The sequence below is a fragment of the Giraffa tippelskirchi genome, chromosome 12 (assembly GCF_054371585.1).
Source record: "Giraffa tippelskirchi isolate mGirTip1 chromosome 12, T2T-mGirTip1v1.2.pri, whole genome shotgun sequence".
NCBI lineage: Eukaryota > Metazoa > Chordata > Mammalia > Artiodactyla > Giraffidae > Giraffa > Giraffa tippelskirchi.
The window spans coordinates 139,824,557-139,852,490 of NC_137286.1; the positions used below are offsets into that span (position 1 = coordinate 139,824,557).

General features: G+C 44.4%; 1 protein-coding gene and 1 long non-coding RNA gene across 4 annotated transcripts in view; one reads left to right on the top strand and one right to left on the bottom strand.

The window, feature by feature from the left end:
- The window catches only part of CLYBL (citramalyl-CoA lyase), a 225,303-nt gene that overhangs the window by 6,780 nt on the left and 190,589 nt on the right, over positions 1-27,934 (top strand). The window lies entirely within an intron of this gene.
- LOC145529168 (uncharacterized) lies at positions 9,657-16,018 on the bottom strand. The gene is made up of 4 exons (XR_014070981.1): positions 13,894-16,018; positions 13,425-13,611; positions 10,312-10,702; positions 9,657-10,230 (listed from the first exon to the last, which is right to left on the bottom strand). It is a non-coding gene; the product is annotated as an uncharacterized LOC145529168 (long non-coding RNA).

Genomic DNA, 27,934 nt, shown 5'->3' on the forward strand with positions numbered 1-27,934 from the left:
GCGCGTATGCTTGGTTGTAGTTGAGCCTTACACAGTCAGTGAGGTAGCGTCTGGGGTGGCTGACACTGCTGAGCATCGGCACTTTTCCTGAAGTGGTTATTTTCTCCAGCAATGGCTTCGCAACAGCCAAGGTCTGATGGATGTAATTTCTGAAAACAGCCTCTGGTCACAGTTCCCTTAACTAAATGTTGCAGTGGCCGCGCTGTAGGAGCTGCCATTTGATGCATGACTGATTCCCTGTGGGGAAGCCTGCGGGTGCATGTGGCTGAGATTTTAGGAAGACTGGGAGAGGAAAGCTGGGCTCCTTGGGGAGTGGCTATTGGTGGGCTTGATCAACATTCCTAAGACTGGAAGAGTTGTTAATTGTAAAAACAAAACGCTTTCTTGCCTCTGAATGCAGCTGGGCTGTGTTCTGTTGTTACATGTTTCTTTTTTATTCCTCTGTTCATTGCTCATGATCTTGACAGTTTAAAACTTTACTAATCAATAAAGAAAAATCCAGAGAAATAGTATTTGTGTTTTCATATAGGTCACTTGGGTATACATTTAAATCCATTATAATTCATAAAAGTTTTAATTTATTTCATGTTGTTACTTGAAGATACCTTATCAATTAAATAACTCATTTGAATGATGTAGACAATAAGTGGGTACCAGAATTGACATTCCTTTCTTCCTTCCTTCTTTATTTGGCTGCGTTAGTTGCTGCGCACAGGATCTTTCTTTGCGGTGCATGGATTCTCTAGTCGTGGTGTGTGCGCTCAGCTGCTCTGCAGCGTGTAGGATCTTAGTTCTCTGACCAGGAGTCAGACTCGTGTCCCCGGCGTTGCAAAGCGAATTCTTAACCACTGGACCACCAGCAAGTCCTGCTTCCTTCCTTTTTTCTTTCCTTCGCTCCTTTGTCTCATTTTCTGTTCCTTCCTCCCTCCTTTCCTTCCTTTTTCAATTATAAGCCAGATTTAAGATGACTTTTTATTTAGTTGCTTTCATTTTATGTTTTGGTTCAAGTTTAGGATCTCCTGGAGTAGGAAATGGCAACCTACCCCAGTATTCTTGCCTGGAAAATTCATGGACAGAGCAGCCCAGCAGACTACAGTCCTTGGGATGGCAGAGTCAGACATGACTGAGCATACACACACTAATTTTTGAGCACTGGTGTTTACTATGTTTCCACAGCCACCACATATTTATTTCTCTGTATATAACCGCAATTGTTCATTGTGTCTGTTTCCAAGTTTGTTTTTTTTTCTTAAGAAATGCACAGATAAATATCCCTATATCTGGGTCTCTATGGCTACCCTTACCTAAGTTCTTGGAGGTGATTTTCTGTGTGTGAACTTGCTGGGTGAAAGAGTATGGACATCTTAAGCCTTTTGATGCTTAAGCCTTTGTTGTCAGATTGCCCTCCAGAAATGGTGCTAGATATACCAGGATTGCAGTATGTCTTTTGGAGGCTTAGTTGCCCATTTTCCTTGGCATCAGTAGCTTCATGCACAGCCTTCTGCTGGTCAGACAGCTGGCAGTGCCAGGTCTGGAAAGAACCCCTCCTCCTGATTATAACCACTGGTGGCTTTTCCCTCTGTGGCCTCAGCGTCACACTGATCCAGCCTACAAGTGTTTCTGTAAACGGCCCTGTAGTTCAACTTCTACTAGTTCTTTTCAGAACTACGCTGCATGTTACGCCTTCCTCTAAGGCTTTGAAACTGACAAAAGTGCTTGATTCCATAATAAAGGAACCAAAACCAATTTCCATGAGAAAGTAAGGATTCTATTTTAATAGGCTGCTTGATGCGAACAAGTCTGTCTGAACTGTTTACCCATGCTGTATTCTTTTTTTTAACATAAAAAATTTCCCACAGTAAATTGATAAATGCCAAAAAGAGGTTATAAAACTATACATATAGTATGATTTCAATCTTTTTGACAAACTTTGTGTGGGATTGTATGTAATATACAAGCTATACACATAAATGCAAAGTAAAAGTTCCTAAAGTTTATACTCCAAAATGTAAAATGTAACCATCATTTACCCCATGCTGTATTTCTCACTGAGAAAGCAGAGTGACCAAAATTCTCTGTATGTAGGTCTCTTCAAATATTGATATTTAGAATCCCCAAATACTGAAGAATTGTAAAGACAGCACTTGCCACCCCTAGTAAAATTAGCATTAAAATTATTGGTAGATCGTGTTTGTCTTTTAGCTGAAAGTTCTACATTGCTAAAAAAAAAAAAAAATTGTGTATTTTAAAACATGAACCTTTTAAAAGTTTATACAGTCATTTTACATCATTGCATGCATATGTATACATCGCAGAACCTTACAAGTAGCGCAGGCTTATTTTAAAGCACTTCCACCTGTCTTGTTGTCTTACTTAATCTCACAGTATTCTTTGTGAGCAGGATGATATGCCCACTTTACTTTTTGGCCAAGTACCAAAATTTAGGAGGAAAAAAAAAAAAAATCCATGCCAGATGCTGTTTTCAACGGAGACACTGGAGGGCGCTCTAACAATGAACGATGTCAGTTGTCTCCTGAGAGGCGTGCATCTTAGTAAAAGATAGAATTGGTTTTCCTGCTCATTTTAAGGTGAATGAAAGACACATAGATATAGAAAGCATACTTCTTTCTATACTGACCTATAAACGGTCCCTTTGACAGTTTATGAGACATTTAAGAAGTAGCTCTGGGCTTCTTTATTGCCGCCCCCTCCTCTTGCCCCTTCCAGCTACTCAGGGTTGTGGGTCAGCCCGCAGCACTGACCCTTTAGGTCTGCTCAGATGCCACCCGTCGGAGGGGTCTTTCCCAGTGAAGCACACCCTCACCTGCTACACTCCCTCTGTCTCACTCTGCTTAGTGTTTTTCTCCAGTTCACTTACTTCCACCTGTCGTATTGTATGCTTATCTGTTTGTTGGTTGTCTGCCCCCCCACCCCCAGCCTCCGTGTTCCCGAGAACATGGACTTGGTCTGTTTATCCCACTGCTATGTACCTTGGCCCTGAAGCAGTACCTGGCCCACAGTAAATGCCCGATATAGATTTGCTGGATGAAAGATACTGCATCTGAAGGTTAGTGCCTTTTTATTGTGGTAAAAATATACATAACATAAATTTACCATTTTAAGCACTTTAAAGTGTACAGTTCAGTGGCATTTACAGTCACCTTTTTTTTTTTTTTACAACCATCACCACCATCCATCTCTAGAACCTTTTCCTCCTCCGAGACTGAAACCCTGTACCCATTGAACAGTGACTCCCCATCCCCCTTCCCCCAGTCCCCTTAGCTGCTAGTCTCCTCTCTGTCTTATGAATGGCTATTCTGTATTCTCCTGTAAGTGGAATCAGGCAATGTTTGTCTTTTGCATCTGGATTATTTCACTTAGCATAATGTCCTGAAGGTTCATCCATATTATGGGGAATCAGAATTTCCTTCCTTTTTAAGGCTGGATAATCTCTTGCCTGGAAAATCCCATGGATGGAGGAGCCTGGTAGGCTACAGTCTGTGGGGTCGCTAAGAGTCAGACACGACTGAGCGACTTCCCTTTCACTTTTCCCTTTCATGCACTGGAGAAGGAAATGGCAACCCACTCCAGTATTCTTGCCTGGAGAATCTTAGGGACGGCGGAGCCTGGTGGGCTGCCGTCTATGGGGTTGCACAGAGTCGGACACGACTGAAGCGACTTAGCAGCAGCAGCAATATCTCATTATGTGTCTATACCACATTTTGTTTATCTACGAATCCATCAGTAGACCTTTGGGCTATTGCCACCCTTTGGCTATTGTTGATGCGTGTTTTAGACGGAGTACTAGACAGAGTACAGAAACAGGGGTGTTAAGGGTTTGAGTCTAAAGTGGGTTTCTTTGAAACAATGATAACATCTTTAAATTATACCAGTGAGTCACAGTTCACCCTTGGGTGATTTCTGCCTTCACAAAATAGTTCAGATTAAAGGAGAAACATATTCAAGCTCCTAAAAATTGGAGTTGGTTTAATATCTGTTATTGGTGCTATTTAGGATTTTCTTACGAATGTCAAAAAAGAAAAAGCAGTTTACAAGATTAGATTTCTAACTCTCTGTTATGAGCAGGAAGACCCTGGATGGATCCTCTAGGGTTCCAGTCCAGCGCTGACCCTGCTGTTAGCCCTTGACCTCGTTCAAGCCCCTTGTCTAAACTGATCCTTATTTTCTCACAGTTAAAACGAAGACGGTGGACTAGATGCTTCCTGCCTACTGACATTCCATAATCTAGGAAGGAATTATTGACCTAAAGTAAGAGGACTTTGGAGAATTCAGAAATATAAAATACACGGCGTTTTTTGAGCTATGGGTTATTTTGGTCCATTTGAGTTCAATTTGACCAGAGATTGATGATAATAAAAGCTCTGCTTCCCCTAAATTTAGGGGCACAGCCTGCATTTGGTTGGTTTGTACTCCTCCCTCCTGCCATCTTGGGAGATTTTTGTTAGTGCGTTATTCATCCTCATCCTTTAGATCCTCAGGTCAGGAGGTGTCTTCACTGTTTCCCTCCCTCTCTCTCTCTCTCTGCAGTAGGGACCTCTGGCAGGTGCTCTGTTCAAGCCCTCAATCAAGTGACTGCTGACTGCCGCAGTAGAGGGGCTGTGATTCTGAAGTAATTGGGGTGTAGTGGGAATACAGAGCCTAGAAGAACTCAGGAGTAAGAAGAGGCATGTGTCCTAAATTAGTGTTATCTGCAAGAATGACTCGGGAAAGTAGAGATGTGATTTCTGCTTGAATCCCATCCCCCTCTAGTTTCCTCCTGCACCGCCCCCCGCCTGCTCGCCGGCTGCCCCACAAATGCCCCAGTGCTTGAAGCACAGTGTTCTTAGGTCCCGTGGTCAACTGTTCACCTAGTGATGCCCAGAAAGTGAAAGTGCTAGTCTTTCAGTCATGTTCGACTTTTGGTGACCCCAGGGACTGTATGTAGCCTGCCAGCCTCTTCTGTCCATGGAATTCTCCAGGCAAGAATAATGGGAGGGGTTGCTATTTCCTTCTCCAGGGGATCTTTCCAACCCAGGGATGCAACCCAGGTCTCCTGCACTGCAGGCAGATTCTTTACCATCTGAGCCACCAGAGAAGTCCAGTGATGCTCAGAGACTGACAAAACCAGAGTGTGCAAACGTTGTGTGTGTTTAGCCCCACCCAAATATTGTACATTTTAACAAATATCCTACCTGCAAGAGTTGGCTGGTAAAGAGAATCTTTCCTCTGCCAGGGAAGCAAGTGTGGACATCAGAGAGGCTTGTGGCGTCCTTCCCACCTCCCCCACCCCCTGGACAAAGGTCCAGCCTGTGAGCTTGGGTCATCAGTCTCTCCTATGCTACAGAACAGTCTGGATTCACCAGGGGCCTGGAGACATGGCTGAGACTGGGGAGAAGCCTTACTGTCAGGAGCCCCACACTCACACTCGTGTACCCGCTTCTTACCTAGCTTCCTAAAGCTGGCCTCAGTCCTCTTACCCACCCCCACAGATGGCATCAATTCCCTGATGCCTTCCAGCTGTCTGCTGCTTGGACCCCTTGGTGTGGCGGCACAGGCCACCTCATCCCTCACCCACCTTGCCAGTGTTCCTCCTAGCGCTGCTCACCTCGGGCCATTCGGCCAGAAACCCCACCTTCTTCACACCCTCCCAGCCCCCTCCCCTCTCTGATTTGCTCACACTCTTCCTCCCTGTCTCACCTCAGGACCCATCACAAATGCCACTTCCTCCTAGAAGTCGCCCTTCCCCAGACTCTAAGGCAGCAGCCCCCTCTGACGGCTCTCGCCCCCTGTCCCTTCGTGAAGGGCATCTCGGGTCCAACTCCCAGTAGTCTTGGGCGCCCTCATCTCTCTTCCCACCCATGCCCCGTCGGTTGCCAGGTCTGTTGATTCTCTTCTTCAGCTGTCAACTCTTCCCCACTGTGTTAGTTTCCTGTTGATGTTGTAACATTATCACAAACTTAGTGGCTTAAAACAGCACAGAGTTTTTACTTTACATTTCTGGAAGTCAGGAGTCTGACTTCCCACACCAGTGGGCTGGAACCAAGGTGTCAGCGGAGCTGCACCCCTTTGTGGAGGCCTGCAGGGAGGGTCCGTTTGCTCCTCCGGCTTCTAGAGATAGTTTGGCTCGTGGCCCCTTCCTCCACTGAAGAGCCAGCAACCATGGGTCAGATTCTTCTCAGGCTGCCATTTCTCTGGTTCTCTCACCTCTGCCTCATCCTTCCACTTACAAGGATGTTTGTGTTTATATTGAGCCTACTGGATGATCCAGGCTTATCTCTCCATCTCAAGGTCATCTGATTAGCAACCTTAATTCCACCTTGCCATGTAACCTACCATATTCCTGGGCTCCAGGGGTTAGGCCAGGGATGCCTTTGGGGGCCATTATTCTGCTTAGCACATCCACTCTTCTAGCTTCAGGTTTGAGCTCGTGGAGTAGCTTTGTGATTGATTGCCTGCCTCACCTCCCTCATCACCTCCCATGTTACATGCCTCCTGCATAGGCACTAGGACGTATATTCTATTATCAAGACTTGTTGGGTCTGCCTCCAAAAATATCTTGTGGTTCTGGCTCTTTGTCTCCAGTGTCACCATTCAAGTGGTCATCTCTCATCTGGACCTCTGTGAAGGGGGTCTTGTACATCCACTTATACCCCTCCAACCCATTTTTTTAAGTGTAGGTAAAATTTACATAATATAAAATCAACCATTTTGAAGTATCCAGTGCAATACACTTACAGTGTTGTACAACTATAATCTCTCTTCCAAAACATTTTCATCACCCAAAAGGAAACCCTTGTACCTGTTAGTAGTCACTCCGTATTCCTCCTCCTTCCAGCTCCAGGCAGCCACTGGTCTGTTTTCTACTCTTTTGGATATCTCATATAAACGGAGTCATGTGGTATGTGGCCTTTTGTGCCTGGCTGTTTTCATCTAGAATAACATTTTTGAGATTCATCTGTATCTGTATCATGTATCAGTATTCTGCCCCCCTTTATGGCTGAACAGTATTGCATTGTAGGTTGATGCTAATTGTAGTATTGTAGGTATATGCTATATTCTATTTATCCATTCATCAGTTGATGGACATATGAGTTGTTTTTACCTTTGACAGTTGTGAATGGTGCTGTTGTAAACATTCATACACAAGTATTTGAGTACTGGTTTTCAATTCGTTTGGACGTATACCTGGGAATGTAATTGCTGGGTCACATGGCAAATCTATGTTTAACTTTTAGAGCAACCACCAAACCGTTTTCCCCAGCGGCTGCCCTGGTCACTGGGCAGTTCCACGGGCGGTGCACAAGGATTCCAGTTTCTCTGTATCCTCGCCAGCGCTTGTTATTTTCCATTGTTTTTATTGTCGCCATCCTAGTGGTGTGGAGTGGTGTCTCCTTGTGGTTTCCTCCAAACTAGTTTTAAATACACCAGTTGGTTCATCGCACCTCACTGCTTAGCATCCTTCAAGCGCCCTCCTGTGGCCCTCCAGGGAGTGTCTGGTCTCACCCCTTCTTTGTCTCGCTTCTCACCTCCTCCCACCCTTCTCACACACTCATCCCAGCATCATCGCTGTCTCTTGCTTCCTTAAGCGAGGAAGGCTTTGAGGACCAGTGGGGTTCAGACAGTTTCCGAAGACCCCAGACCTGAGACAGAGCCCTGGCCTTGCCACTGACTGGCCAGCTCCTTCCAGTCCCCTCATCTGTAAGAAGGGCCCATGATACCACAGAGAGTGGTTAGAATGAAATGAAACGAGCACTGGGCATAGTGCCTGGCTCCTAAGAACACAGTAAACAGTGGAGTAAGAAAAAGAAATAAGATAGATGCATAAAGCCACCGCCTGCACTCCCCTCGGCCCCACTGTCTGAGGCATGTCCTTCCTCCCATCCCCTTTTCTCCCTCAGGGCCTCTAGTCCTTGTCACACTTTCAGTTTAATCTCAGGATGTGGATGGGTGCACTTCCTTCTTATGTTTGGTCTCTTCCACGAAGCTGTAATCTCTGCATTCGCCCCTCTGTGCTTATGCCCAGCACAGTGTCTGACACATAGTAGGTGCTTAATTTAAAATTCCTGTATAAAAAAAAATCATCAGATGGTCACAGTAAACAGAATTCATTACTAATTATCCACTTGACATGAGAGGGTGGGAAGGCAAACTTTTTTGGTGTGAGTGTGGGTGTATGTATGTTTTCCTCGATTATAGATTTGTCTAAACATTCCTGCTAATTTAAGATGTCAAATCTGAAGGTTCTTTCTTGGCTTGAGTTTTTGAACACAGTCCAGGGCTGTTTTCAGCTTCCTCAGTATTCTCCTTTTTGGGAAAGAGTTTTCCAAAGCATAAAGGGGGTGTCTTCTGTGTGTGCTTGTCTACAGGATTCATTTACTAGCGCGAGCTGTGGGGAGGGGGAGATGAGATCTTGCTGGTAGTCCGTGGCTGTGACCCATCATGGGGGGTCCCTGGAAGAACCCCGTCAGACCAAGTCTGTGGGGTTGAAAGTGACTCTTTAGCCAGTGTTTCTGTCCCAGGTACATTCCGCTTATTTCAGAATTTCTCATCTGTGGAACTCACTTCTTTTCTTCAACTCAGCCTCTGGAAAGTGTATTAAAAAAAAGTCCATGGCCTTTCAGCTCAATGGAGGAACTTCAGCAGAATCTGAAACAATATTTGCTTTCATTCAGAAATCTTTTCTGCTTCTGTTTTCTTCTGCCTACCCCTCATCATTCCCCTCTCCCTCCCCAGACACCCTGGGGTGTCACGCTGGAGTGAGCTGTCATAGGAAGCGTGCACCTCCCACTTTGATTGGGGACTCCTTCTGGCCAGCATTGGAATTACTGAGTTGCTGTTGGAAAAGAGTCTCTCATCTTCTCCATCTGGAATTAAGAAACTCACGGGTTGATTTGGGGCAGAATCCCCCCATTCGGGAGGCCCACTGCGCTGTAGGCTCCTTGAGGACAAGGTACCGCCTTCCCGGATTCCTGTCCCAGTGCAGAGCCTCAGTGGAGTGGAGTGGCTAGCTCGCTACTTTCTGAAACCAGCTGGATGGCTCCACACGTACTGTTGTGTATGGGAACTGCTGAGCCTTAGCAACTAGCCAGTGACCAGCCGTGATGAGCAGTTTTTAGGCTCCACAAACGTCTAATGTGCTAAGTGAGGACCCCAGGCATCAGCTGAAAAAACGACTTTTAAAAATGGAAATAGGACTGTTGACACAGGTGCCTTTTACTAATTAGTGTACTGTTTTTGAGGAATTAGTAACAATGTTAGCATTTCCAGGATTGTTGTTAATGAGGGAATGAGGAAACTTATCTTTTTATCTCCACAACCATATGGTTTACTGCTTGATGTGGTTTTCTCGCTGTCTTTCAATGTTTTAAAACTTGATTTTTATTTTAATATGGACAAAAGGATTTTCTAGCAGGGCTCATTGATTTTATTATGCATGTAAATGGGAAAAGTATTTTCCTTCATAGAACAGTTTTTTCAACAGGAAATTCTGTAACATATCAATGGTATTCTTTTTAAGTAAAAATCCCTTTAACACATCTCTTTTAATTATTCAGTCATTCATTTATGCTTTCACCTGAAAAGAATGAGAACTATGTCTTTGTTAAGTCCTAGGCCACAGCTAAGAAGGGGGAATAGGAGAAAATTTCCCAAAGGTCTTTTTGGTGGCAGGCACCTGGAGGTCCTTTATTTGGTACATTTCATGTCATATAGGGACTTCATTCTAAGAAGTGTATCATCTAAATGGGAAGAGAGGGGGAGTGCCTTCAGAGAACTTGGGGTCCATTCACAGGGAAGTGGACCTCTGAGAAGCTCTGAAAGGATGACTGAAGAGGGAAAAGCCTTCCTGGCTGAGGAACTGCTGGACCTCTGAGCAGCTCTGAAAGGATGATGAGAGGGAAAAGCCTTCCTGGTCGAGGAACTGCATGTGCAGAGCCCACCAGGGGACGTCAGACGGGTCACTGTGGAGTGTGGGGTGCCTTGTGGCAGCAGGGCTGGACGTGAAGCTAGCTGGCCAGTTGGGGTCAGGCTGTGAAGGGCTTCTAAGACCAGACCAAGATTTCAGATTTACATCCCGTCGGTAACCTGGAGGCAGTGGAGATGTTTAAAGTCTCTCGGCCTCCATCAAGTGAGTTCTTCACTCTGTGCTGTGGTCCAGCTGGTAGTCCCGTGTCATTTCAACTTCTTGCCTCTCTCGTTTCCTTTCATTACATTCAAAATGTGCTGGGACACCTAACAGGAATAGAGAAAAAGTGACGAGGCTCTGCAGCCTGTGAGGCAGGCCAGCCCATCCTCTCCTTCCAAGGCACTTACTATATTCAACTACTCCTAGTTACTGGGAGCCTTCAGGTGACTTCATTTCTCCGAGCACTCTACACTTCGTTTCCAACATCTGTAGTTAATTTCTTAAGAGACCTTAATGAGAAACTTCAAACAGTTTAAATGTCAATTACCAAAAAAGTGAGGTTTTCAAGTTCCAGTAATCTGCCTATATTGGTTGTTGGAACACAATCCCAGGTGGATGTAATTTAAGACAGATGCCATTCCAGAGCTTCAGTTACAAAGAACTTATATATTTTCAGGACTAACAAACCGGGTCTGTTGTCACTACACTTAGAGGACTGTCTACAGTTCTGGCTTATCTGGCAGGAGCTCGGTTCACTGCAGTCACTCTGGCTCTGTGTCTTGGCTGGTGCTTTTGAATCTGAAAAGATCCAAAAGATACTATGTATATAAAAACGTATTGAGAATACAGTAGATGTTGCAATAAATCCAATTTTTAACCCTACACTTTTGAGAGGAAAAGAGTCTTTGTGATGTTCTTTATCATAGATTTATTCTTAATGAAAGTGTTAATCTTAAATTTCAGACTGAGAAATCCTGATCTGTTTGTTTCTTGCCACTCACATTTTACCGCCCCTCCCCCCAGTTTCCTTCCTTTGCCTCTATTTTTGATTAGGATAAAATGCCCGAAGAAAGAGTTGGATATGGTGATGAGCATTATTTTAACAGAAAGTAAAACGGAAAGCATGCAGAATAAATTAACCTTGTATTTTCTCTGCAGGTCACTTAGTGGGTGTTACATCCTTTGTCGTTTGTGCTACAAAGTAAATAATTTTTGGCAGCTGGTTTGGTTTTCACCACTTCTAAGCCTATGACAAACGATCTTAGAAGAACTTTGGTCTTAAAAAAGGGAAGCTTTTTGTGTGTGAATTTTGAGTTCAGCTGTTTTTTGAAGGCTTTTTAACATATAAGCCATTTATGTGGAATTTTGTTTTATTTGAATGTGAAATTTTTTAAAAGTTTTGAAAGTAGTTAAAGCCTGCCATATTGAACAGTTTTCACATTTAGACATTTAAAAGTTAATTTGCCTTTTCTATTTTTTAAAAGGTACTTACAAACATCCCCAGCTCCCACCACTAAGCATTCATTATTTATTAGTCAGCTGCTTTTGAAAACTGAGAAATTACTCTTAATTGTATAGTTTTAGGCTTTTTAATTCTCCTAGGAGAAATAATGTTGTAAATATTTTTAGATTTATTAATACCATCTACCCATTTATCTGTTTCAGTTCAGTTCAGTTCAGTCGCTCAGTCGTGTCCAACTCTTTGCGACGCCATGAATCGCAGCACGCCAGGCCTCCCTGTCCATCACCAACTCCCAGAGTTTACCCAAACCCATGTCCATCGAGTCGGTGATGCCATCCAACCATCTCATCCTCTGTCGTCCCCTTCTCCTCCTGCCCCCAATCCCTCCCAGCATTAGGGTCTTTTCCAATGAGTCAACTCCTCGCATGAGGTGGCCAAAGTATTGGAGTTTCAGCTTCAACATCAGTCCTTCCAATGAACACCCAGGGCTGTTCTCCTTTAGGATGGACTGGTTGAATCTCCTTGCAGTCCAAGGGACCCTCAAGAGTCTTCTCCAACACCACAGTTCAAAAGCATCAATTCTTTGGCGCTCAGCTTTCTTCACCGTCCAACTCTCACATCCATACATGACCACCGGAAAAACCATAGCCTTGACTAGATGGACCTTTGTTGGCAAAGGAATGTCTCTGCTTTTAAATATGCTATCTAGGTTGGTCATAACCTTCCTTCCAAGGAGTAAGTGTCTTTTAATTTCATGGCTGCAATCACCATCAGCAGTGATTTTGGAGCCGAAAAAAATAAAGTCTGACACTGTTTCCACTGTTTCCCCATTATCTGTTTAGCCTGTCATAAATCACTTTCAGAGGTAAGAAATAGTCATGAAAAAGTTAGGTATATCTGAACATGTGAATTTCATGTATTTTCAGATAATCAGCCCTATTTTAAAGGTTTCTTTCAGAATCTGCTCAGCAGTGCCACATTTGGCATGTAGTGTGTGGTTGGAAGTGCAGATGAATGCAGAGGTTCTGAGCTGTGCAGTGCACAGTGTGCCATCAGGACATTTTACTTGTATGCTGACATGACCTTTTTTCTAAGTAGAATGATCTTGGTGGTGTGAGACACAGGCATCATGTATTGGATTGGCCAAAAAGTTCGTTTGGGTTTTTCTGTAACAGTGTATGGAAAAGCCCAAAGGAAGTTTTTGAACAACCCAATATGATATGTACAAAATGGGTGTCTGGCTTACCTGATTGAAATGTGAAATGGAACATTTTCCAGTAGTTATTTCTCAACATGCAGATTGACCGATACCCACTAAATGTATAGTCATGTCAAAATGTACGGAATCAGTGGTTTTATCAGCTTCGTAAGTGTAAAGTTAGGAAATGAATTTGAATTCCCTCTTTCTCCTGAGGGACTTGGTGGCTTACTCCCGCTTTCTCTAAGTTACATAGTAGAGCTTGTTGGGCTTCATCAGCAGCCTTGGGAGTTAAAGCAATCATTTGAAACCCTGAGTGGAAAAGTTGGAAAAGTCAGGAGGGCAGGAGTGAGAGACAAGTCTTCATCCTTTCCCTGGTGGCCCCTCACCTGCGAGTTCACACCAGGGTGGTAATAAAATTGTAGGAGCTCATTTTATGTGAAACCATTAGCAGCCTGAGAGTTTGGGGCAAGCTTCCTCTCATAGTTTAAGACACTGGAAGGTGTCATTTATAAGCGTGGAGGGCCTGAAGGAAGGCAGAACAGGCTTGTAAACCTTTGCTTTAGGCTCTGGACGGTGATCAGTCCATAATACAGCTTCAAGTCTTGGGTTATCAGAATCACAAACGTGCCTTTAAGCATTGAGGGCAAATCCCGTGAAACATCTGACTGTAAAGGCCAAGACAATGGCCAGTTATTTCCTACTTGTTGTGAAGTTGCATTTTCTTATTCTGCCTTTGTGAATAAGGGTGGGGGGGGGCTGCTATAAGTGGAACAAGTATAACTGAATACTTTTCGTTAATTTAAAAATAAATGTGGGCTCTGATGACAGTTGCATCACGGCCAGTATGGGGGTTTTACCTTGGAATGACTTCTCCTGTAGAGTTCTGGCACCTTTGTGTGGCTGACTCTGAATTCCCACGCTGGGGCAGGTGTGTGTGATGGATAGAGGCCTTGGCGAATGGAGAATGGGGAACCACTTCCAGCTTCCATTGGCTCATGAGGTGGGGAGTCACCACATAGGGACGGGATTCAGGTTCTTTGCTGCCTGTGGGAATGACAAACGGCTCTCACTGTGGGCCAGCCCAGCTTCAGAATCCCTGCTAACACCCTAAGAGTAGTTCTTTAACTGAAACCATGGAAAAAAACCAGAAGATTCAGTGAGAGTTCAACAACCTGTTGACTGAGAAAAGTCTGCAGAATCCACCTGGACGTAATGATGTGTGTGACTAAGGTGCTTCAGGCTTTGCCTCCCGACCATACACGTGACTTTAAATCTCAGTGTGCCCAGTCCCCGCCACCTGCCCTCCTCCAGGAGTAACATCCTTACTTAATTGCCCCGGTCTGCTCAGAGCTGTCCCTGGTGCTCAGCGACGCCCTCCTGTTCTCGGTCCTGTTACAGGGAGAGCCTCGGGTCCTTCTGCAGCTCGTCTCTTTCTCTGGCCAGTAGGAAACATGCTTTCTGATTCCCACGGGTGACCCAGAGGGACTCTGACAGTGGAAATTGTAGGCATTCAGTAATATTTCCATCCTTCATATCAAGCCCAGGTCTTTGCAGAGACACAAATGGGTCTGGGCTGCAGTGAGGTGGCCCCACACCAAGAGACCAGAATTATCTGGGAGAAGCCACTGGTCTCTCTGGTTTCTGTAGCTCAGGGTTCCTGTAGCTCAGGGTTCCTGTTTTCAGTCCGGTTTCTTTTGAAGACTTCTTTCTTTCCCAAGGAGATTTCACGCTGATCCTCTTTTGAGGCTCTCAGAATGTCCTAGTGTGTGCCCTTCTGCTTGGAGCTTGTGTTTATTCATCTGAAGGCATCTCTGCCAGTGTCCCTGTAAGGAGTCACCAGGTGGTCTTCTCCGTGGTGTGGTGGAAAGCGTCTCCTCCCCCCACTGACCCTGAGAGGTGCCTAGAGGTGGTTGGACATGGCTTCTCTCCTTAGGTAGCTGTGCTTGCTGCTGCTGTGCTCCACATCACTGTGAGGTGGGGCCCACCCTGGAAGTGGGTTGTTGCCATCGAGCTGAAACAGGCTCAGATGCTGGCTACACAAGGCCATCCTCTCCTGCAGAAGCAGCTTGGGGCATTCCTAGTGTAAGTGTCATGTGGGCTACCCAAGCACCGCCTTTCCTAGAGGGAAGATGGGGATATTGTCCTGCTAAATCGTGCAGTGCCTCTTTCAAAGCCATCCCCTTCTGTTATGCCTCCTCCCCTTTCTTTACTCTTGGAGCCACTTCTAGTACATGCATTAATGTATTTGTAATGATGGTCTTCTTGGGGTTGGGAATAGCTTGAGAAAGGCTGATGGTTAGTATAGTCTCTGAAAAGAATTCATAGTAATAACTCAGGTACCAGGCTGGTAGGAGCCCAGAAGTTTCAGAGAAATTCTTAACAGTGGAAGAGTTGTGGGCAGGCCTTCCACAAGTGTTGACCGAAGTGTTCTGAACGAGATACGTTTGATGGAATCTTACCTTGAACAGAGACCTATTATTTTGGACCTCTCTTTGTCCCTTCTCTTCTCTTACTTCCCATCCCACTGGAGCTCTCATTCCCAGTGGACTATTCTCTTTATCTTGACTCCACCTCTGCCCTCTTTTGGATCCAGTTTTTTTTTTTTAATGCAATTTTATTTATTTATTTTTGGCTGCACTGGGTCTCTGTTGTGGTGCTTCTCATTGCCGTGGCTTGTTGAGGCACACAGGCTCTAGGTGCCTGGGCTTCAGTAGTTGTGGCTCGCAGGCTTAGTTGCCCCACATGGCATATGGAATCTTACCCGACCAGGGATCAAACCTGTGTCACCTGCACTGGCAGGTGGGTTCTTACATCCACTGTGCCACCAGGGAAGTCCTGGATCCAGTTCTTCTTCTTGGGGAGGACTACACTGTTTTGAGTTCTTTCTACATGCAAAGACTATGCTTTATACATTAACATTAACATGAGGAAAGTATTCTTTTGGCTGTTTTACAGGTGAAAAACGTGAGATGTGGAGAAGTAAGGTGAGTTATCCAGATTTACAGACCTACTAAAGAATAGAGCAGGAGCCAAATGCCTATTTCTGAAGCTGCTTCAGTTCAGTTCAGTTGCTCAGTCGTGTCTGACTCTTTGTGGCCCATGGAGTGTAGCCCACCAGGCTCCTCTGTCCATGGAATTCTCCAGGCAAGAATACTGGAGTGGGTTGCCATTCCCTTCTCCAGGGGATCCTCCCGACAAGGTTTGAAGGAGATCGTTGGTGGTTAACTTTGTTAGCATGTGTAGCATGCCTTGGATCTTTTTTCTTGGCTAGTGCATAGGTAAAACGGTAGTTCTGCTGGCAGTTAGGAAAAATGCATGGTTCTGGATTCTCTCCATGTCCAAACCCACTTCATCATGGTCACGGTGGCAATATGGAGAGTTAAACCTCTAGATATGCAGAAATCACTGTGCTTTAATCATCCATTGTTTCATAAATATGGGTAACTATAACAACAAATACTTGGCCAAATCCAGTTCTAGAACATAAGTGTTTAGAATCATTCTTAAAGGAGTGCCCCAGTGCTTTCGCAGTTGTTTAAATGCATTTATATCAATATATAACAAATGAAAGCCCCAAAGAAGAAAACATAAAACCTATCCTTTTAGCTTATTCAAGGTGACTGTATTTTTAGAATCACAAATTGGTTCCCACAAACCACATGTGACTTGAGTACATTTATAGAAATGGCTAATTGGACAAAATACTTAAAAATGAAATTATCTGGGAAAATTCCAGGTGTGTGATTGATGTATGCTTAGTTGAAAATTTATATTTTCTGTGTACTATAGTGTTTAATTAAACAGAACAGTGTGATTTTAATCTAGCTTTTGATACTATAAAATAAAATTTGAATTGGTTCCTTTATTTTTGGTGTTCTTTTAATCATGAAAATAATGCTTAAAGCACCTATTAAACTAATTATTTTTTCAAAGGCAATTTAATAAACTGAACAATTGCGTGGTAAACTATTTAGTATTTTGTCTGTCTCATTATGGGTTTTAAAAATCACTTAGCTTAGAGCTTAAAATATTTCACTATTGTTTTTTATGTAAATTGTCATTTAATGTTTCGCTAGTTTCACTGTGTTAGGCTGAAGGTATTTTTGGTTGTATCAAATATCCTTATATATTTTATTTAAATCCATATCTACTTGCTTTAAATAGCTTGAATTACTGCTGACTAGTGGAAAATATTTTAAGCATAAAAATATGTTTTTTTCCCCACCACGTTCTTTTCAGTTGTTGATAGATGTGAAAAACATTTAGCAGGTTTCCTCCATTTCCACCCGTTATTAAGCTGTGCTTCCGAAGAAATGTTCATAGGAGACATGCTGCAATGTGTCAGAAACACTGCCGTATTACAGATGCAACATCATCTAAAAGGAAAAATTGAGTGTGGGTTTGAAGTTGACAAGTGATGAAAGTAGCCCTGAAGTTGTCAATTAGGAGGTGAAGGCTTGGAACCCATAACTTAATGGGCAGTGCCCCCTGCTATTTTGTCTTCAGGACTGTGGGATTGTTACTGCTCTGGAAATAGGTATGCACGTACCCAGACACAGACATACAACATATATGTATAGGAATGTATGGTGGGAGGTACAGATTCAATCTAGTCATGCTGATGTGTTTCCTAAAGATGTTTCCCTTATGAGAGCACTTAACAAAAAGAACAAATGCCTACCTTTACTTTGTTTCACGTTTATCATCTTTCTAACATAGGATTTTCATTGGTTGGCTTTATAAACCATGTTGCCAAACAACAAATATATCATTTTTTTCTGTGGAGTTTTCTCTGAAAATTCTTGCCTTCAATCCTGCTGAGAGTCTTTTCTTAGATCACCAATGTAAGCCTACAATCATACATTATTTACAGTTGATATAACCCCAATTGACATAGTATGCTTTGTGCTGATTTTAAAATAAGGGTAGAGGGAGGAGATATATGGCTTCCCTGATAGCTCAGTTGGTAAAGAATCCGCCTGCAATGCAGGAGACTCCGGTTTGATTCCTGGGTTGGGAAGATCTGCTGGAGAAGGGATAGGCTACCCACTCCAGTATTCTTGGGCTTCCCTTGTGGTTCAGCTGGTGAAGAATCCGCCTGCAATGCGGGAGACCTGCGTTTGATCCCCGGGTTGGGAAGATCCCCTGGAGAAGGGAAAGGCTACCCACTCCAGTATTCTGGCCTGGAGAATTCCATGGACTGTATAGTCCATGGGGTCGCAAAGAGTCGGACATGACTGAGTGACTTTCACTTTCAGAGCTGATTCATGTTGTTGTACAGCAGAAACCAACTCAACATTGTGAAGCAGTCATCCTCCAACTAAAAATTTTTTTTAAATGTGGGTAATTAGTCATTTATAACCTGTAGGTTAAAATGAGTTGTTAGTGGATAAAGTTAGGAACCCAAATGAACCAAAGCTATTTAGACTGTGGTACTGACACCATGAGCTTCCCAGGTGGCACTAGTAGTAAGGAACCCACCTGCCAATGCAGGAGACATAAGAGACCCAGTTCGATCCCTGGGTCTGGAAGATCCCCTGGAGGAGGGCATGGCAACCCACTCCAGTATTCTTGCCTGGAGACTCCCATGGACAGAGGAGCCTGGCGGGCTGCAGTCCACAGGGTTGCACAGAGTCAGACAAGACTCAGCGACTTAGCACGCACTGACGCCTGATGCTATATGCACCTTAACATCACTTATTATGCACCCCTCGTCACTGTATTTATTTAAAAAGTCTGACAACAGAAGAAGGAAAGACAGCACAGAAGTAAAAGGTTCAAGATAAACTTGGTGGAATGAGATGTTTCTGAGATTGGTGTATTTTCCTTTTTGAAATATTAAGTCAAATTAAACCATTTAAAATTTAATCTTGAAATAATGCTCCCCAATCTTTTGAATGGAATTTTAAAATAAAATTTGACAGAATGCAGAAGATGCATACCTATGGTGATGAAAACCCATAGGACATATCTCATAGAGGACCCCTCCCCCTGAGAGGAATGCCTGTAAGGGTCCCAGGGTCTCAGACATGATGCAGGATGGTTCTGACAGGTCATTGGGAAGAATCCTCAAGTTTGGTTCAAAAGCCCACGCTCTTTGGGGAGGGGTGGGGGCCTCACAGTCCTCCCAGGTGGCGCAGTGGTAAAGAACCCACCTGCAAACGCGGGGCTCGCTCGCTGGGTCAGGAAGATCCCCTGGAGAAGGAAATGGCAACCCACTCCAGTATTCTTGCCTGGAGACTCCCATGGACAGAGGAGCCTGGCGGGCTACAGTCCACAGGGTGGTAAAGAGTAGGACAGGACTGAGTACTGAGCACACACGCTCAAGAACCTCACACTCTAACCCTCAGTACCGCAGCTTTGGCTACTGTGTGCGTCTTGTGAATGTGGTACCGATCACCGGGAATACCCCGTCACTATCAGCCTCAGCCAGGTGTGGGAGGGCTGGCAGTGGTCATGGTGTTGGTCGGGGGTGGGGTGGGTAGGGGGCGTTGGTTGAATCCATCACTAGGGTGAGAAGCAGAGGACTGTCTCCTTTGTTGTCCACTGAACTCACTGGGCCTTCGTGAGGACTTTGCCCCGGGACTCATGGGGCTCCTCTTGGGCACTTATTTGACCCTGGAGTCACCAGGGTCATTCCTTCATCCAGAATTTTTGGACTTTTTTCTGGAGAGAAAACTGGTAGGTCTGTACCGAAGGGCTAGAAGGCTTGGGATATGGTGCGTCTCTCTGCCTTCTGAGGCAGCTCCTCGTGGATGGTGCCCACTGGTTCCACTGCGAGCCACGGTGTGTGCGATGCTGTGGTGACAACAGCCTAATCATTGATTAAGTGGTAGCTCAGTGTTCTGAATAACCAGGTTTCTTTCTTTTAAAGTTTACAGATCTTCTGTCTTTTCATCAGTGTGATTGGCAGTCTCTGTCCTTGTTACCTAGTATCTATAATTATCTGTATCCTCAGCTTTTCTGCTAACACCTAACCTCTTCGACAAGGTAGACAAAGAGGAGGAAAGAATTGAACAGGTGGGAGCCTGAACCAGGGGATGCATGAATTTCTGACACATTTGCAGGAAATCGTCTCATTTTAATCCTGTTATTCACCATCACGTTGAAAGCTAACCGTACGGTATAACAAGTTGAGGGAATACACCTCAGCAGCCACCTCTTTACACTTTCGCTCCTCCATTTGGGCTGTTCGGGGCATGGGGGGCAAACTGGGGGGCCCCCACCCATCTGTGTGCTCAGTCGCTCAGTCACGTCCGACTCTTGGCGACCCCGTGGACTATAGCTCACCGGGCTCCTCTGTCCATGTGATCTCCCAGGCAGGAATACTGGAGTGAGTTGCCGTTTCCTTTTCCAGAGGATCTTCCTGACCTAGGTATCAAACCTGGGTCTCCTGCATTGGCAGGCGGATTCTTTACCACTGCGCCACCTGGGAAGCCCATCCCAACCCATAGCGAGCTGTAAATATATTTACTGGGTCGTGACGAGCATTGGAAAAAATGAACTAGAATAATGTAGAAACTGTTCTAGTCAAAGTACATCACAGGTTAAGCTTTATTTTATAAACACGTTTATTTATTCTAATATGTGGGGGACATGTGTGTTTATGGGCTCTCCATCGGAAATGTTTTTTCTGTGGGCTGCAGTAAATTTTTTTTTTTTTTAAATGCTGCCGTAGGGGACTTTCTGATCCAGGGAGATGGCTTTGTTTAGGGGAGTGTGGGGCATCCATACGTAGGCTACGAGCCGTGCCCTGGGTGTCTTTGTTCTGCGGCTGTGGAGTTCCCGGTTTACACTCAGCATGCCCTTCCTATGAGCAGGCTGTTGCAGAGAGTGGCGGGTGTTGTTCAGCACTCTGGAACATTGTGGGGTCCAGTGGGCTTTTGTGAGCCCTCCTGAATGCCTGGCCATCCTTTGTAATATCTTTACCATTGGGAAAAAGTCATTTTCAGTTCCAAAGAAACAACCTCTTGGTGAATTTCTTTTTAAAAAGGATCCGATGAATCTTTTTGAGCATAGACATGTCATACATAAGGCTCTGCTTTTATACACTTTCTGCTTTATTTAATAGTAAAATGTTTGTACCTTAAGTGGTCTGTCACACTTCCCTTACCTCTTTAAGTGTCACTTCTGATGAAGAGTGAGGTGTTACAGGAACTTAGGAGTGGGGTGCATAGCATTGCTGATGGTCAGCTGAGGAGGGAGGCCGGCAAGTCCCAAGGTCAGAACATCTGTATGTCTGCGCCCCCAACAAGTCTTGGTAGAAGGGCATCTTCCTGCACTTGAAGGATTTACAATCCACTTCATCAGGTTCTTTTTACTATTGAATCCAAGGTGGCCTTATGAAGTCTCAGTATAAGGCGCTCTTTGCAAAGGTGCATGTACATGGGATCTGCCCACTCTTCTTTCCGTAGCATTTGTTGAGCACCCTCTCCATGCGAGGCCCTCTGCTAGGCCTTGTGCTCCATTGGTGAGCAAGGCAGGCACGAGCCTACTTTCGGGCCATCTCACACTCTGGCCTCTTGTCCCGTTGGCTTGTGGGGGCCTGAGGACCACTCTGGCCTCACCTAGGTGGACCCAGGTGTCCAGTGTGTGACAAGCTTATAGGAAAGAAGGGATTTCCTTTTGGGGAAATGCTGTGGCTACTTTAAAGGACTAAAGCCTTAGATTTTGGGGGCCCCAGCTCAACAAAACAATAGTTGGGGCACAGGCTTGTCCATTGACAATGGTCAGAGAGGACGTTGTGCATCACATCAAGATTTATTGCTCTGATCTCTGAAAAACTCTCTTAGGAAAGCCTTCCTCCCCACCGCTTCTATGCCTCCCACTTCCGTAGAGTGTAAATGTTTGTGAAATCTATCCATGCCACACCACCACCACCACCACCACCAACCCCACCACCACCAAGCACAGCACCATACTAGGAAGAACTTATTTCACTGCCCATTTTTCCTGAGGTTTATAAAAACAAAATGTGTGAAGGGAATGTATGCTGAGTCTCTTGGGACTAATTAAACAAACAGATTCAAGGAAAGAAAGCAGAGAAAATTTAGGATAGCTCAGATTAAAAAATTTAATTTTCGGAAAAACAGCCGTCAATTTTTCCACTCGAGTGTTTTTCCAAAGGGCAGAGGGCAAGAAGCATCTTACGTCCTCTCAAAGCTGAGACACATTTCAACATGGAGATATTAGAAGCAAATTTGGTGCCCAAGACAGGTGCCAGATTTTAATTACAGTTGGCATTTCTGAGCATGCTTTTGGCAGAGGTGGCCATCTTGTTGGAAAAGCCATCGATTTTGACACTAGCAGTATGGGTGCCCCATTGAAAACGATTGAAAATAATTTCCCTCCTATCTTCATCATGTTGATTGTAAGCAAAAACTTCAGTGGTTAATATTTAAACAAGATATTCTCTGTTCAGAGAAAACAGTTGTTCATGGGAATTGTCTTGGTGACTTGGTGTGTTAGCTCTGGGGGTAATAATTTCTATCTTAGAGCCTTTGAAAAACCCTAGTTAAAACAATAAAAATGGGATGTTTCATTACAAGAAATGAAGTTGGCATGCACCATGTTTTCCATTAAGTTCCAGGTCACAGACAAATAAAGAAAGTATGTTAGGGGGAAAAAATCCTTTTTAAAAATAATTAGGGAGCTGTCTGTTTTGTTCACCAGATGGAAAATCCGCAGTTGTGGGTGGTCCGTGTTGGAGAGGGCATCTCACAATTGGCAGGACTGTGCCTTTAACTTTTCAAGTCCTAGGACAAAAACCTGAACGCTGTTGACTGTTCAGAAGACTCCAAATATGTATTAGCCCCTCTAGGCTCTGCTTCCTGAATTTTACCAGTTTTCTCAAAGAGTGTGTAGGTAAAATGATTACGGAATGCCAAAATAAGGACTCCATTGTTCTTTGAATCTTGAAACAACATTCTGTCAGTCCTTGTTTTCTGTGACTTCTCTCACTGTCAATACATTACGATGATAATCTGATTAGTGGAACTGCCTGTGTTACTATTTAGAAGCTCCTTTTTATTACATTAATGTATTCCAGAGCAGATAGGATGGCCAAGTGTGCCTAAGGCTTAAGAAATTAGCCTTGGGTAGTTACTTATTGAGGAAGGATATTGTACTGTCATCAGTGTTTCAAGTCTTTTATAAACTTGCTTTGATATTCTGACAAAATTAATTCCGCAAAAAGATAGGCTTTTCTTACAGCTTTCTTGGCTTGATAGTAGAAAGTTAGCCATCTTGCTTTACAAGGAGTTTTCTAAAAACTAGACATTTTTTTTTATATGCATCAAAATTCAGTATTTTTCCAGCTCAGTCTTAGGTATGATGTGGCTTTACATCAGATTTTGCAAAGAATGTTTTATGTTTGAACATAAGGATGTATATATGTTTATAGTAATATTCATTCATAAATGTAACCCTTCTCAAATTAAAAAAAAAAAACCTGTTAATGATTACAGGAGAGTTAAATTAATAAAATCATTTTAGATGCCTAAATACATAAACTTTCAAATCAAGTGGAAAAAAAAAGCCCTGGAACGTAAATCATTTTTCTCGGACAGCACATGTTTGGCTTTGGACAGACTATCATATTCTGCCTATGCATAGTAAAAATGGCAATGATTTATTAGTTCCATATCCCCCCAGCACAGATGCTGCACAGTCTGTCCCTTTTCTGGGCACCAAACAGTGGGTTTTAAAAAACATAATTTCACTCAAGTTTTCTGCTTGCGTTCTGTGTTGTGCTATTAATAGCAACCCTTTGTTGTTCATGCCAGCTCACTTCTAGCATAAGACAATGATGTGCAGGAACCAGTTTTAGCCAAAATACTTCTAACTGGCACCCATTTTTCATATGATAGTCCAAATGCAGTTCTGTGAAGAATATAAACACTCTTAAAAATTGTGTCAAAAAAGCTAAACAAATGTAACAATTAAGTAGATTTCAGTGAGATGTACCTTTACTGTGTCATCGTTTCTTTGACAAATCTTAGGAGATAAGGAGTGGGGAAAATTTTGAAACTGTGATGAAGGATTTATGTGTTAAATGTTCCTAAATCTTCATGAAAAAAATTTTTGAAGAGGGGAAGTAACAGAGAACAACAGAGTGTTGGTCCACTTTTACTGTTTCTGTCTGCCTGGGAGTCAGAACCTTTATCACTAAGTCCCTACTCTGGCGTGAGGTTGAATCTTGGTTTGGCCAAAGGTAAAGGTGCCCTTCTGAGGAGTGAGGTAAGTGGGGAGGTACTATCCTCGCCATTCCACCACTCAAGGCCATGGCTCTGAAGCCACGTTTCCTTGCTTTGTGGCTGATACCTTTGGAATTACCCTTGACTCCCACCAACCCGTTTGATTTTGTATATCTCGGCCATGGCTTCTGCCGGGCTGTCTTGGCCCCTTGCTGTTGCCCTCGAGCTGGCCCCTCCCCCCTTCTGTCCATCTTCTCAGGAACGTTCTGAGCACAGAGCTCACTGCTCTAGTCTTTGCAAGTCCCAGTAGCTCCCAACACTGAAGACTGGAGACCTTACATGGCCATACCGTGTCTTTCACACCCTGACCCCAGATCTCCTTTCCAGAATTACCTCCTTCCCGCCCCTGGTGCCAGATCCTCTAGTCACTTTAAAATCCTTACTGTAATGAGGCAGCCCCATTTCTGCCATTGCTCAGGCTATTTCTTCTGCCTGCAGGGCCCTTCTCCCCATTTTCCACCTGGTGAAATCCTGCAGATCAAATATCACCTTGGTCCTGCGAAGTCTTACCGATCACCCACACCCACCCTGGCTGTCTCACGCCCTTCCCCTGCACCCCTGTGGCTTTCCTCACATGTGATTGTGTTCTGTGCATCCTCTCCTGTCCCCCATATCAAATTAAACCTCCTGGAGGGAGAGAGAGTCCTACACCTGCCTTCCAAAAGGCAGCTCTCTTGGTGCTGAGGGCATGGCAAGACCTGAATAAATACTTTTTGAATGAAATGAAATTCTGGGTTTTGACTTTCTATCAGGTAAGATTCTTGGTTAAAAACTTATGGTTACCAAGGGGGGAGAGGGGAGGAATAAATTGGAAGATTGGGATTGACATGTACACACTACTATATATAAAATAGATAATAAGAGCCTACTTTGTAGCCCAGGGAACTTGACTCAATACTCTATATTGACCTATATGAGAAAAGAATCTAAAAAAGTGGATATATGTATACACACACACACACACACACACACACACACACACACATACATATATACTCAATACTCTATATTGACCTATATGAGAAAAGAATCTAAAAAAGTGGATATATGTATACACACACACACACACACACACACACACACACACACATACATATATACTCAATACTCTATATTGACCTATATGAGAAAAGAATCTAAAAAAGTGGATATATATATACACACACACACACACACACACACACACACACATATAATGGTTCACTTTGTTGTGCAGCAGAAATGACACAGCCTTGTAAATCAACTATACTCCAATCAAATTTAGTGTAAAAAATAAAAAAGGTTCTTGGACTTCCCTGGCGGCCCAGTGGTTAGGACTCCCTGCTCCCACTGTAGGGTGCGTGAGTACAGCCCCTGGTTGGGGAGCTAAGATCCTGCATGCCTCGAGGGAGGTGTGGCTGGAAAAAAAAAGGGAAAAAAGAGTTCTTGGTTAAGCAACAGATTGAATCTGGCTCTCAGGAGAAAGGGGGATTTATCGGAAGAGTGTGGGGACGCTCACAAAATGGGAGGGAAGGCAGCTTAGTCATCTTGGCATCAGCACCACCCCTCCATCTTTCCCAGCTCAGCCACCAGGGTGGATATGCTGCCAGCACAGGGCGCAGGGTCCAGGATGGGAGTGTCTGACTGGTCTAACCGTGTCCACCACTTGGCTCTGAGAGAGCCAGGCACCTTGATGATTATTCCAGCAGACGAAGCTATGGGGCTTTCCTGGTGGTAGCTCAGATGGTAAAGAATCTGCCTATAATGCAGGAGACCCAGCTTTGATCCCTGGGTTGGGAAGATCTCCTGGAGAAGGGAATGGCAACCCACTCCAGTATTCTTGCCTGGAGGATCCCATGGACAGAGGAACCTGGCGGGCTATGGGACCACAAAGAGTCAGACATGACGGAGCAACTAACACTTAACTTGCTTAAGCTATGAGCAGGAAGAAGCAGATTCTCAAGAGGTGGAGTGGATCTGGGGCAGTCAGTAATCACTAAGTGTTCACATGGAACTCACTTCCATTTCTAGCATTTGAGCACCCAGACTGGCCTTTCTGTGTAACTTTCTAGGGAGTCTGAGCAAGCCTTTCTTCTCCCCAAAGGGAAGTTCTATTAAAATGCATTATACCCCTGGGAGGGGTTGCTAATGCAGCCCCTGCCAGCCAGCATCACTTTGCCAGAAATGGAAACTGGGGGTACAGGGTGGAGGAAGCAGGGTGGGTGAGGTGAGAAGGGGCAGCGTGGGAGACTGCTCAATGGGGTCCTGTCCTCTTTCCCTCTGTGTGGAAACAATGGGGTTCTTGGTTGGGCCCTGGAGGCGAAGATGCCCCTGAGGCTTATTTGTCCTTTTAAAGCAATCAGTTGAAATGATGGCTACCGCTCAACCAAGTGGGAAGGACTGAGGGCCACCTGGGGTGGCTGAGAGAAAGGTGGGAGGAGTTGCTGTCACGAGCTGGGGGAGACACAACCTAAAAGATGACAAGCAGGTGGCGACAGAGTAACATTTCCAGGATAAGTAGGCGCTTTGAGCGCACAAGGAAGAAGGCGGATAACCCTGGGAGGTGGAATCTGTGAGCACAGTCAGAGGCATGAGAGTGTGCCTTGTGCTGGGAGAAGATTAGGAGATGAGATCCGAAAGTCATGTTTCGGTCAGGTTTGGGGAGCCTGGACTGCTAGGCTGAGGATTTTATCTATCTATCTTGAAAAATTGAAGGCAAAAGAAGAGGGTGACAGAGGATGTGATGGTTAGACTGCATCACTGATTCAATGGACATGAATTTGAGCAAACTCCGGGAGATGGTGAAGGACAGGGGAGTCTGGCAGGCTGTGGTCCATGGAGTTGCAGAGAGTCGGACACGACTTAGTGACTGAGCAGCAACAACAATCTATCATCTGTCTATTTATGGTCAGAGCACACAGGACCTTAGTTTCCCAATCAGGGATTGAACCTGTGCCTCGTTCAGTGGACGTGCAGAGTCTTAACCATTGGACCACCAGGGAAGCCCCTTGGCTAAGGATTTCAGACGTTGCTTTGTAAGCAACTAGGAGCACCTGCAGATGTTTCAGAATGCAAGCATCGTGATACATGCTGTTTTTAAAAGAGCGGGATTTAGTAACGGGACACTGAGGAGTCTCTATCATGAGGCTGATAATCTAGGGGCAAAAATGGATGAAAAATAAAATCATCTATGAGGGGGAGCACCTAGAAAGCTTGGAATCTTGACTTTAAGTCACTCACTGTTAACTCTTTTGCAAGTGTCTGTGCCTCATTTACTCATCGGAGGGTAATGGTGTTCATTTGCCAGTATTATCACCAACTGAAATGATACTGTTTCATTTTGAAGTATCTTCTCAATCACCTACATCTATTTGAAAATTCAACAATACCACACATGAAGCTGCTAGGATTATTTTCTCCTTTCCTTGGCTTTCCATTTGTTTTCTAGTTTTGTGTTGGTTTTGGCCATGCTGCACAGTGGTGGGATCTTGGTTCCCTGACCAGGGATTGAACCAGCGCTCCCTGAAGTAGAAGTGCAGAGTCTTAACCATTGAACCACCAGCGAAGTCCCTCCTTGCTAGTTTTTGTTAACCTTCTCGTTTACTTTGGAATCCCACAGTAATCCAGTGTCCAAGGGGATCAACAGAATAGCTTTGGTTTACTTGTTCCTTCTGCTCAGAATTAGATTGAGTCAAGTGATAACATGCCAAACACAAGGGGTCGGTGCCCATTTCATTCAGACGCATCCAGTAACTATAGAGTTTCAGTCAGGATACAGGTTTGGGTGTTGTGACTAAAAAAGGCCACAAAAAAGGGTGCCTTTATCAAAGATAATTTCTCTGTCACTTAAACTGGGAGTAGGTGGAGGAGGACTCACATGGAGGCTCAGTAAGGACCCAGGTTCCTTTTACCCTGTGGCTCTTGTATCGTCAGCACACGGCACACGTCTTACCCAAGACAGCTGCTCAGACCCGGCTCATCACACCGGAAATGGGAGGACACACTGCTTCCTTTTAGGGGGCTCCATATTTCTGCTCACTCTGGCCAGACCTCATCAACCAGAACATCATCCCAGAATATACCCAGACATAAGAGGGACTGGGAAATGTCATCATTAGCTGGGCATCGATAGA